This window comes from Mesoplodon bidens (assembly GCF_964165515.1).
Source record: "Mesoplodon bidens genome assembly, chromosome: 3".
NCBI classification, from domain to species: Eukaryota; Metazoa; Chordata; class Mammalia; order Artiodactyla; family Ziphiidae; genus Mesoplodon; species Mesoplodon bidens.
Window position 1 is genome coordinate 147,498,416 of NC_138178.1, and position 12,002 is coordinate 147,510,417.

At 52.0% G+C, this 12,002-nt stretch overlaps 1 protein-coding gene across 1 annotated transcript in view; it reads left to right on the forward strand.

Annotated features, from left to right (window-relative positions):
- Window positions 1-5,435: 5,435 nt before the first annotated feature.
- LOC308613799 (uncharacterized protein) overlaps window positions 5,436-12,002 on the forward strand; it is a 366,445-nt gene continuing 359,878 nt past the window's right edge. Inside the window, exon 1 of the transcript XR_014015317.1 lies at window positions 5,436-5,524. The gene's annotated coding sequence lies outside the window, so the exon portion shown is untranslated. The remainder of the gene's footprint in view (window positions 5,525-12,002) is intronic.

A 12,002-nucleotide genomic window follows, 5' to 3' on the forward strand; every position in this document is an offset into this window, starting at 1 on the left:
AGTGTTAAGAAACTAATACACATAAGAGAAACTCTACGGGGGGGTTGCTGCAAAAACTTTTGCTTTTCTGATTAAACAACCAAAAAACATGGCTGGTTCCACCCTTTCCTCTTTCTGCCTTGAAAATAGACATGATAGCAAGGGCTGTGGCAGCCCTCTTGTGACTATTAGGTCACAGCAAGAGAATGAAAAGCCATGTGTCAAGGATAGCTGAGAGATAAGAAAAAACAAACCTAGGATGTTGATTACATTGTTGAATTACCAAAATAATCCAAGAACTGTGAACTTCCACACTCCTTGTTATGTGAGAATGATATATCATTTAAGCCCTGTTAGTTGGGTCTTCTGTTACTTACACAGTCCATCAAAATTTTTATTGTAGCAGAAAATGGGCATGAATCAAAAAGAAAAAAGGAAGTACCATTTCCTGAGCACCTACTGTCTGTTAAGCATTACAGAAAGCACTTATTTGATCTCATGTGACTTAAGTGGAGGGGAGACAAGGGGGTGGAGGATATAGAGCCCATTCCCAGCCCCAAGGCTTTAGGAGAAGCTAATCAGGCCCCAGATCTCAGCTCCTCCTTGGACAGCCTGATCCCTACCTTTGGAGTTTGGAGAGGAAATGCGGTCTTCCAGCAACTCTCACACCTGAGGAAGCAGCCAGACTTCCCCGGGCAGGTGCTGAAACGTGGACTCCTGCCACCTGACCTCAGCTTGATCTGTAGACTGATTTCTGAGGGACTCCCTGAACCCCCTGAAAATTTAGAGAAGTGGAGCTAGCATGTCTCCCTGACCTTCTCCAAAGCCTGGGGATCAGGGAGGGAGGGTCTTGTTCCCTCCAGGCTGGGCAGAGAGCTGCGGTTCAGGACAGGGTTATGATGATGGTGACATAGGGCTGCAGCTCCTAAGGCTGCTTCCTCAGATGTCGAGGGGAGCCCGTTCACACCTGTGTCGCTTCCTGGAGGGGGCAGGCAGCTGCCCGCAGTGAGACTGCCCTGGCATTAATGCCGGCCAGCAGCGTCCTTGATGATAACAAAGCAGTCACTCTCCCTTGAGCCCCTGGCAGCTGTGGGTCACGGCAAAGTAAGTAAATAGAGCCCCAGTGCCCCTACCTGCCAGGCGGGGTGGGAGCGGGACAGAGATCAGACAACAAACCCAACATCCATTTATTTAATATGCTGCTGTGATTTATAAGAAATGTATATTTGTTGTTCATCCCCATTTCTGGCACAAAGCTCCTAAAACCCTTGGAATTTCCTGTGAAGAGAGAGATATGGGGTGACTTTGAGCCCACACCTGTGGATGGCACTGGTTGCCAGGACTAATCACTTTCAGTCCTAGCCCCCTGACCTCGGGGGAAGGGAGAGGGGCTGGAGGCTGAATCTGTTGACCTTGGCCAATGATTTCATCAATCATGCCTATGTGATGAAGCCTCCAAAGAAACCCAAAAGGATGGGGTTTGGGGAGCTCCCCGCTTAGTGAACACATGGAGATTCAGGGAGACTGTCCAGCTTGGAGGGCATGGAAGTTCTGTACCCGCCCCCATACCCTGCGCTATGCATCGCCTCCGTCTGACTGTTCCTGAGTTGTATCCTTTTATAACAAACAGGATATATAGTGAGTAAAATCTTCGAGTTCTGTGAGCTGCTCTAGCAAATTAATTGAACCCAAAGAGGGGGTCATTGAAACCTGCAATCTATAGCCAGTCAGTCAGAAACACGGGTGACAACCTGGACTTGTGAAGTGGCGTCTGAAGTGTGTGTGTGGTGAGGTGGGGGGGACAGTCTTATAGGACTGAGCCCTTCACCTGTGGAATCTGACGCTATCGCTGGGTAGACGGTGTCAGAATTGAATTCGACCGTAGCATGCCCAGCTGGTGTGGGAGACTTGCTTGGATGTGTGGGGACAGCCCCCTCCCCCCACCAACACACACATTGAAAATTGGTGGCTAGAATCTTTAGTTGGTGATCAGAAGTGGGATCAGAGTCAGACCACTTTAAATGCTCTTGTTGAGGGCCTGCTGTGTGCCAAGTATTGAATTACAAAGAAGGATGAAAAAAGTCCTGGCCTTGAGAACCACACAGCCTTGTGGAGAAATCATGGATGAGAACGACTCCAGCTGGGCAGAAGGTGCACAGCACCACGAGGGAGGCACAAATATCATAAGATGACTTCAACTGAGAGGCCCTGGAGGGCTTCCTGGAGGAGGTGCTATGAAGAGGAGGCCACAGGGAAGCCACTCCAGGTGGAAAGGATTGGCTTAAGGAGAGGAAACATGAAGTGTGGGAACAGAAGTGCAGCCTGACTGAGGCACAAGGCCCAGGTAGGGTGGTAGCTGATTGTTAGGCTGAGGAGATGGCTTGGAGCCGGATGAGTGTCTGCAACACTGTGTGATAAGCCATGAAGGGCCGTTAATAGGGAAATAACTTGAGTGTGTTTGGGGGAATTGAACCTGGCTGAAGAAATTGAAGAGGGAGAGAGATCTGAGAGCCATTCCACGAGATAGGAACCCCTAGCAATATTCCAGGCAGGTAAGGAGAGTGCAAGCAACAGTAGGGCAAAGGGCAGGGTGGAAGATGAGGGCTGATGCCAGCCCTAAGGTGCCCACCCTGCCCATCAGATTCTCTGGTCCCAAGTACAACTGAAAGAGCTCATTTTGCTGCACAGAAAAGCATACCTTTGTTCATCACCAGGCAGCACTTTCTTTCATTAAAGCAAACCAAAGTTTAAAGTTCTTGAAAGTTAAAGCTAAAACTACATAAAATATAAATGAAAGAATTCTGTCATTTAAAAAATAGATAATTTTGCTTTAAACAAATCTAGAATGATCTTCACTAGGATTGAGCATTGAATGTGGGGGCAGGGGAGACATAGGGTCGTGTCCCCCCACCCCTCTCTGCTTCGAGCCCAGGGGTTCCTGAGCTCTCTCTTCAGAGAGAGACACCCCACACCAAGCTGAGGAGGTGTCCTTACCCCTGCCCACGTGGGCATGGGCTCAGCTCTGACACAACCCCCCTCACAGGGCCATCGGTGGAAACACATCCTCTGATGAGGGGGCAGTGCTCTAGGGACCCTGGGCAGCACCGGGTTGGTGTCATCACCTCTGAGACACCTCCAGCAGGTGCTGTGGTGCATTCACACAGCCTTTGTGCCCTTGGAGGGTGAAGCTGAGCTTTTGCAGGCATCTCTTGTTGAGCTAGATGTCCCAGGGTTACCCAGCCCAAGTTCACACTGCTTGCCACACAACAGGCCAATAAATCGAGAGACGAGCTGTTGGGTCCTCAGAATAGCAGCTTATTTGGAAAGCCAGCAGACTGAGAAGCTGGTGGACTAGTGTCCCAAAGAACCATCTTCCCCAAGTTAGAATTCAGGCTTCTTTTATACTAAAAGGGGAAAGGGGAAAGTCCTGGTTCTGGCCAGACTTGGAGGGGATGTGTTAATTTCTTCCTTCCTGCAGCCATTCACAGGTGAGCCTGGTCAGGATGTTTCCCTGTGAGCTAAACAAAGGTATTTTAACTTAATGCTCATTACCTGGGAGGCAGGGTTCCCAGAGATGAACCATTATACATAATTTAAGCTTATAGGCAACATCCCTGTAGTGATTAACTTGTACTAGAGTACAAAGTTTCTTCCCTATTACACTCCCATTTAAAATGTACAACTAAATGGTTTTCAGTATATTCACAGATTTGCACAACCACTACCTCAATCAGCTTTAGAACATTTCATCACCCAGATTGAAACTCTGTACCCACTAGCTGTGCCCCCTGGCTGTACCCACTCTGTACCCATTCCTCCCTCCCTCCAACTGTAGGCAACCAATCTACTTTCTGTCTCCGTAGATCTATTCTGAACATTTCATATAAATGAAATGGCACAACATCTGGACCTTTGTGACTGGCTTCTTTCAGGTAACAATGTTCTCAAGGTGCGTCCACGTTGGAGCACGTGTTGGTACCCCAGGCCCCTCTATGCCTCATGGTATTCCACTCTGTGGACTCATCACATCTTCTTTATCCACTCCCCTGTTGATGGACACTTGGGTTGCTTCCACTTTTCAGCAGTTGCGAACAGTGCTGCTGTGAACATCTGTGTACAAGTTTTCTAAGCAAAGATGTAAAGGAGATGAAGGAATTAACCACACACAACTGCGTAAAGGCCGTAAGTCGGGAGCCTGCATGGTGTGTGTGAGGAAAAGCAAGGAGGCCTCTGTGAGGCAGAGACGGAGGGAGGGAGACGAGCGCTGAGAGAAATGGGTGGTGAGTCACGCGAGGCATCGGGAGCCATTGTAAGGGTCTGAGTAACGTGAGGGCCATTGGATGGTGTTGAGCAGGGAAACACATGAGCCTCTGCTTTAGGTCAGCGTGTTCTCTGAGGTCATGGGGAGGATGAGAAGACGCGGGATAGGGTGGAAGAGAGAGGGGAGGAAAGTGTGGAAAGCCCCTAAGGAGCCAGGAACACCCAGTGAGCAGAGGGGACAGGCCACGACGCCCCAGGCCCAGGAGGTGCAGCCTGCTTGATGCTGGGAGGAGCTCAAGGCAAGACTGGGCAGGACTGAGTGGGCCAGGCTTCCACACTCCTGTCGTCCCCCCATGAACACTGATGCATCTTTATCCAGAGAGCTCCTCTGAGAAGCACATCCTCTGACATCCTGAGGAGGGCAGGTGACGGGAGGTGGGCAGCTTACTGTCACTTGATGAGGAGTCCCACACCCTGTGACATCTGCTCTCCCTCCCCCAGCTGCCACCCCCATCCTCAGCTCTCAGTAACTTGGCTTTCACCCCAGGGACTCTACGGAAGTTCTTTTGATTACCAGAGCTCTTTGAAACGGCCCAAACGCTTCCTCTTTCAGTCCACCCTGCCTTACCCTGTAGAGGTTTTCTCCCAAAGGATGCAAGTACTCGGGCACCAACAACATCGACCTCGACCAGGAGCAGGTTGGAAATGCAGAATTCCAGGCCCAGCCCCACGGAAGCAATCTGCCCCTTAGCAAGGTGCCTGGGTTTGAGAAGGAGAGTTTTATCTGCCCATGTTGAGGGGGGCAGCTCTTTCCTCCACTTTGCCAGATTAAGGAGTGAGGGCTGCTGTCCTTTTACAGGACTTCGTCCCCCAGGGCTCAGGGACTGTCGAGCAATGGGCACAGTTAAAGTCAAAACCCTGGGTTTTCCCTCTCTGGTCAGCTTTTGCATCCCCAAGCTGCAGAGAGCAGAGCCTGGGTCTCTCTGTGCCTAAATGATTCGGTAGAATAAGTGCTGCCGTCCAAGGGAGAGAAATTGAAGCCTAGAGTACCGAGCGCTAGTGCTGTTGCTGGATACTCAGCGGACACCGAATCAGGGCACTGTGCCTTTAAGAAAGATGAAAGCACATCTCGGGGGTGGAGCCTGGCCCAATTATCCAGGTCCTGGGAAGTTGTTAGGGCCTGCCTTCGTTGAGACCAGGCCTTGGCGGTTCTGGTTTGCAGTTCTGGCAGCCCCGGCCCTGCGTCCCTCCTTCCCTGCTGCCACACGACTGAGCTTTGGCACCGGTGAGCATCCCTCCCACCCACCCACCCACGAGCTCTCTGTGCCGCCGTCTTTCCAAGCCTAGTGTTGACAGCTATCATTTTCAAACTCCTCTTCAGGCCTTCCTTCTTCCTCTCAAGTTCAGGCTCTTCCGTGGTTAAAATCATCTTCTCTACATTTTCCCTTTCCTACCTGTCAGCCTGTGCTGGTGGGGGGAGCAGCCGAAAGTAAGGAAGAAGGCTGATTTTCTAGGCTGAACTTCAGAGGGTGAAGGTGAGGCCACCCAATCTGCTGGCTGAGCAGGTGTTTTGAATCGTGTGTGTGTGTGTGTGTGTGTGTGTGTGTCCTCTGAGCTGGAATCAATGACGCTGGAGAGAGGCTCCAGGTGTCCCATGCCTCCAACCCTTACCTGGTATTCCAGGTACACACAGTAGGTACTCAACAATAATGGGCAAAGATTAAGAAATGCAGAGTAATGGCAGGAGAACTGGTCTGGGAAATTAAGACACTTGGATTCTATGTCCAATTCCACCTGTAGCTTTTTCAAAGCTCCTTAACCTCCCCAGTCATGCACTTTCTATAAAAGAGGCCAATAGTTCCATCCTCACCTCCTCTGGCTACTGTGAGACCAATTAGATGACTGAGGAGATATTTTCTTCCAAGGACCAGAGAACAGAACCAGGTGGGTGGAAGTCACAAGGGGGCAGATTTTAGGTCAAAATCAAGCAGCAATTTCCATTAACCAAAGTGCCTCCTATAGGCCACCTAATCAAGCAGAGAGCCTTCTGTTCTGGGAACCACTCAAGACAGGCAGGTGGATCAGCTGACTGAAGTCCTGCATGAGGGGTGCTGAACCCTGGGCTGTAAGGTCCCTTTGAAATGCGAGCGGCTACATTTTGGTGGATATCAAAGGGCTTTGGGAAGAATCTACAGTGAGGCTGTAAGTACGTTGGCCGTTCTGCGCATTTCCCAGAAGCCAGGCCAGGTTCAGGGACGGGAGGTGGGCCCCAAGAGCCAGGGGAGAGCCAGCTGACCACCTGGGCTCTGGCGTCACAGAGTGACCTTGCCATTGCGGGCAGCACCTGGATGGAGTCTGGCCAGTGCACCGACAGCACAGGCACTCTCTGCTCAGGTCCCCGCTGTGGGCTGACCCGGCTCTCAGGACCCCTAGAGCCCAGGCTCCTCTGGCTGGACCGCATGCTCCCAAGGGAGGAGGCCGATGGTGAGACGGGCCCCTCAAGGAGACGCGAGCGCTCAGACAGGGAGGCCAGGTGTCCTCCACCGTGAAATCAGACCCTGCACGTCTGGTACAAGCGGGGGCCTCCCCGGGAGTCAAGCCCACCCTTCTTTCCTGGTGGTTCTTAGCTATAAACTCTGATCAAAGGAAAAGTTATCTTTCACATCTTTCAAAGCCTACCCCTCGGCTCCAAGACTGAGAATCAGACCCTCTCCTTCCACTCCCTAATGGTCCTTTTGGGAGGATTCTCTCCCATTCCACAAGAAGTGACTCAGGGTGGCTGGACAGACAGCTCCTGCCATCAGCGCCCCTGCAGGAGCCTGGTCCTCTCCTCCCCACCGTACGCACCCTCCGGTCTCTGCTGCCCACCCTCCATGCAAGGGAGATTTTCTTCTGTAACTTGGGGAGAATAAAATATTTTGGGTAGGGGAAAGGCCAGAGGAGATAAAGGGCTTATTTGACATCCTTCCTTTTGACCGGTCCCGTGGGAGCTGGTGAATCGCCCAACGTGGCAGTGGGGCTTAGGTAGGGAGGGCAGAGTTGGAGCTGAAGGAGACCGTTGAGGAAACCTTGAACACAAGTACAGCTGCGCTGGGGCTCAAGAGAAGACGTGCAGCTGGGGGTCAGGGGGCCCTCCCCTCCTCCCCTGCTTGAAGCCCAGCCCGCTCTGGCGCCCCGGGGACTAGACATGTTGGGAACATCTGAGACAGCCCCAGGTGTTGATGTGCCCATGGTGGATGCCAGCCAGTGGGGGGGACTGAGCCGGGGAGGAAGCAGAGATGCCAGGCAGCACAGAGAGACATTTGGACCCCTTGGGTGGTAAGAGAGGAGAGAGAAAAAGTGCTGCTCTGAGAAGAAGCTTTGTGGTTAGGGAAGGAGAGTAGCCAGAGTGGAACACATGTTTGGTTTAGCTGTTTTCATGTAGGAGAGACAGAAACGTGATTATAGACTGAGGAGGGGGAGCTCACAGAAAAGCCAAAGTTGAATCATTAGAAGAAAGATAGTTAATGGATCAAAGACACAGCGAGGGCGGGGAAGGGATCCTGAAGGCAGAAGGGATTTTCCTTAAACAGGACAAGGGAGGAGGAAGGCAGGAAGGAGGTAGAGACCCACCGGGTAGCCTTCACCCCACCCCTGAAATGGAAGGGGAAGGTCCCTCACAGCACCCTCTGCAGGCGAGGGGCTTGAGGAAGCAGAAGGTCTGAAGTGGCTGCAGTGGGGCTGGGGAGACGCTGCCCGGGACCTGGGGACCTCAGGGCTTGAAGATGTGCTGAAGCCACCACAGCCGGCTGTGAGCCTCGGCTGGGAATCCCTAGAGGCGACAACTAGGGAAATGGCCCAGGAGTCCCCAGGAGGGACTGCTGAGTGTAGACATTCACCGCACCCCCCCCCAACCCAGGGAGGGCTGGCCTGAAGACCCCAGGGGCCCACTTCTGGCTCTGTTCCCATGATGCCATAATGATGGGATATTGGGCGAACCTGGAGACTCTTGAGGTTTCCTCTGTCTGGTTGGTGGAGCCAGTGGAAACTCATTGCCTGGCTTAGGAGTTGATGAAGGTGGGGAAAGCTGGCTAAAGACTCACTGTAGCTCTTGGGAAGAGCAGAGTATGTTATTAATGGCACCACCCACTGCCCCGGAGAGCAGATATTGAAGGCAAAGCAAATCCTGCAAGGCCCATCGAATTCTTTCCTTGGGATGCAGTGTCTAGTGGCAAATGATGAAGGATTGGTGCTCAGGATATCGGGAGCCCAGCCTGACTGCCTCAGAAAACTGTGGGACTTTGCTTAGGTCATTGGCCTCCGTTTCCTCATCTTCTTGGGGGTGTATTTGTGGTCACATCATCTGGTGAGGGAGCAACTTCATAGGAGTTGGGTCTTAGCAAAGCTGAGAGCAGAGAGAGAGTCAAGGGTCAGTCAGGTCCACATCTCTTGTCCCCCCCACCCCCCCCGAAGCAGCGCAGACATCCCACAGATTTAGGGACAGGATCTGCGTGAACTGGTCCATCCAGGGCCCTCTGTCCCCCACCCCCCCACCCCCCCAACCCTGCTTCCGTCATCAGACACAGGCAGCAGGGGTGGGGAGTCTGTCCGCCCCTTGTCACATGGTCTAGTCGCTGCACCAGCTTCTTTGCTGCTGACCCCGACCTGGCTCTCCAGCCAGCTCCGTGACCAGCACAGCTCGGGCTGTGCTCACCAATTTGGTGTCTGAACCCAGAACACCACCGGAGCAGCCCCAGCTCCCTGGCGGCAGGTGGCTTGTTCTCTGCCCCTACAGGGATCTGAGATTGATTTAGCCTGTTTCCGTGGCAGCGCTGGTTGCAGTTGCAGCATCTGCTTCCCCACGAGGCTGGGTGAGTCACGGCCGCCCACGCTAACCCGTGGCACAGCACAGTCCTGCCGGGAGCATGGATAAATCAGCAGGAGGTTGCCGGAGTGCTCGGCAGTGCCTGGTGGCTTCCTGCCCTGGGTCTCAGGCCCAGTACAAATAGTGCACTGGGCATAGGGCCATGGACTGGGCTTACCCACCTAGAAAACTGGCAGTCTCTGCCCATGAGAGCTGTTAGATCAGCTTTGACTGAATTCAGAGTGGTTTTATCTTGGCTCTTGCCAGTAGCTGCAAGGCCTTATGGGAGAGAAATGCAGGTTTTCAGACTGCAAATCCAGTGCTCTTTTTCACTACCCAACGATCAGCTGTCAAACTTGTCTTTCTCTGGCTACCTCAGCACCCAGGTTCCTTCTGGCTCTCATCCCAGGACCTTCCTTTGTGACACCCATCAGCCCTCCCCTCTGGACAACAGTCCTCAAATTGGATTCTTTCCCAGGCCTTCTCCTCCCTGAAACTTATCTTTTCTTCATCCTTTCCTCTCTACTGAACTGGGTAATCTGGAAAAAAAAAAAAAAAAAGAGTTCCTTCCTTCTGTATCATTAAGGCTAATAGCAGGTTATAGGGCTAATTTCAAAGGTATTGCTTTTATCCTTGACTTTGAGAGGCAGAACATCCATCTAAGGCAATGGTTTCTCAAAATATATTCCCTGGGCCAGCATCAGCATCACTGGGGAGCTTGTTAGAAATGCAAATTCTCAGGCCCCACCCCAGAGCCCTGCATCACAAACTCTGGGAATGAGGGTTGACAGTCTGTGTTTGAACAAGCGCTCCAGGTGATTTGAGTACACTCCAGAGTTTGAGAACCCCTGGTCTAAGGAAGTGGGTCTGTGGCAGTGGGGATGGAGTGTTTTGGTCCTTACCTCTGGCTCTGGTCACGGCACAGCTGCAAGCATCTCTGTTTTGTGTGAGCCACACTGGGGGGGCTTGGGTAGGCAAAGACCCCAACTGCTCCAACTCTGGGGGCCTGGAGTTTTCCTCCATTACGTCCTTCCTCCAGATTGTTTGCATCAATGGAAAGAAGCTGGTGTGCTTTTTTCTATGTGGAAAAGGCAGCATTACCTTACCTACCACAGAGAGGGCCTTGCGGGTAAAAGGAAACCCACCTATTGGAAATGAACAATCCAGCCATTGTGTCCGGGGCCTAGGGCCCACAGAGCACATTTCCTAAGAGCTGAGGAATTCCAGCAGAGGGAAAAGGCACTGATAATACTTATTAATCAATGTACATTCCTCTTCCACCTCTCAGTTCTTTTTTTTAACACTTACTGATCACCTCTGTGCTTGGTCCTATAAACGGCCCCATGACCCAACTCACAGGAAAGTGAGAGCATCAGTCAGAATAGATCAGTCTATGCCAGGGTGCCAAAAGACCTCACTGTCTCAGTGGCTTAACATAACAAAGGCTTCTTTTAATCAATGCTTCTTAGCCAATGAGGGACTGCTCTGCCCTGCTCCACAGAATCTCTCAGGGGTTCAGGGTGATAGAATCCATCATCTTATAGCTGCCTTGGTCACCGCAGCAGGAAAAGAAACAGCTGGAGGGGGTCAGGCACCGCCCACCCACCCCGCCCCGCCAGCCCAAAAAGTGAATCCTGGCACTTCTGCTGGCATTACACTGGGCAGATTTAGTCACAGGGGCCAGGAGGCGTGTGCAGAAAGACAAATGGATACAGTCAGACATTAAAAGCCGTCACCACACTGGGGAAGACCCCTCATTTAATCCTCTTTTGTTCTTTAACAAACCTTTACAGCATCAGGCATCAGGCCAGACCCCTGGAATGTGGTGACACCCGGGCTGCTGCCCTGCGCAATCTGAGGGACATCACTCACGCTGTGCTCTGTATGCATCTGCCCCCTGGAGTTTTGTGACGCGGGAGCTCCGCCTCTGTTTTTCTTGGTCTGTTCTAGTTTATCATGAATACCCCTTTTCCCCCCCGGCAGAAGAAGCACTCTCCCAGTGCGGGGATGGTACCTGAGTAGCTCAGCACTATCATCTTAGAGTTTAGCACAGTGCTTGGTGGACTCAGTCAATGCTGATTAAGTGGATGCTTGAAAATGAATAATTCTTGACTGCGTTTCCCACCAATCCCAGCCTTCAGGGAGCTTATAATTGGCCGAGTCAAGAGCTATACCAACAATTAACTGAAATATCAAAAAAAATCTCACGCCAGAGAGAGCAAAATACATGTCACATAAAAATCTGGGCTACGTGGCTTGGAGCACAGAAAAGCACGGGGTCACTTTGACCCAGGTGGGCTCGAGGAAGCTATCCTTGTTCTGTCGGTGAAGCACTCAGGTCCAAAGAGGTTGGTGGCCCCGTCTGACACGGGGTGAGCTGCAAAGCGGTGGAAGGACCCTGTTGTATCTCTTGGTCTGGTGTTATTTTCTTCTCCCCACACTATTAACTAACAAATCGCTATATTTGCAGAGCAGTTCACAGTTTTCTGACAGCTTTCCTGTGCAGCTAAGACCTAAAATACGCCCAGGCGCCCAGCCTGAGAACTTGGTTAGCTTTTGGTGCTGCGTTCACGTCCCGTAGGGGATGTGGGATGTGTCTTTTGTTGTGAGGCTGGAACGTCTAGTTCTCCCTGCCTGGCTCCACCTCACAGCACTTTCCCCCCACCTGCCCCACTCCCCAGCTGCCCAGGACAGCCTCGCAGAGCAGGTAGCATTTCCAAAAGGCATCTGCAGAGAGGATGGGAAGGCTCCATTTCAGCAGTGATGGACAGAGAGAGGTGGAGGATGCCTACCTTCCCCCGCAGGCAGGAACGCGACCCATTATTTTGAGCTCGCAAGGGAACACAATGACATAAGCTTCCCATCTGGCTCCCCAAACACTTTTGAAACAATTCCATCTCAAGTCCATTAATTTTATGGG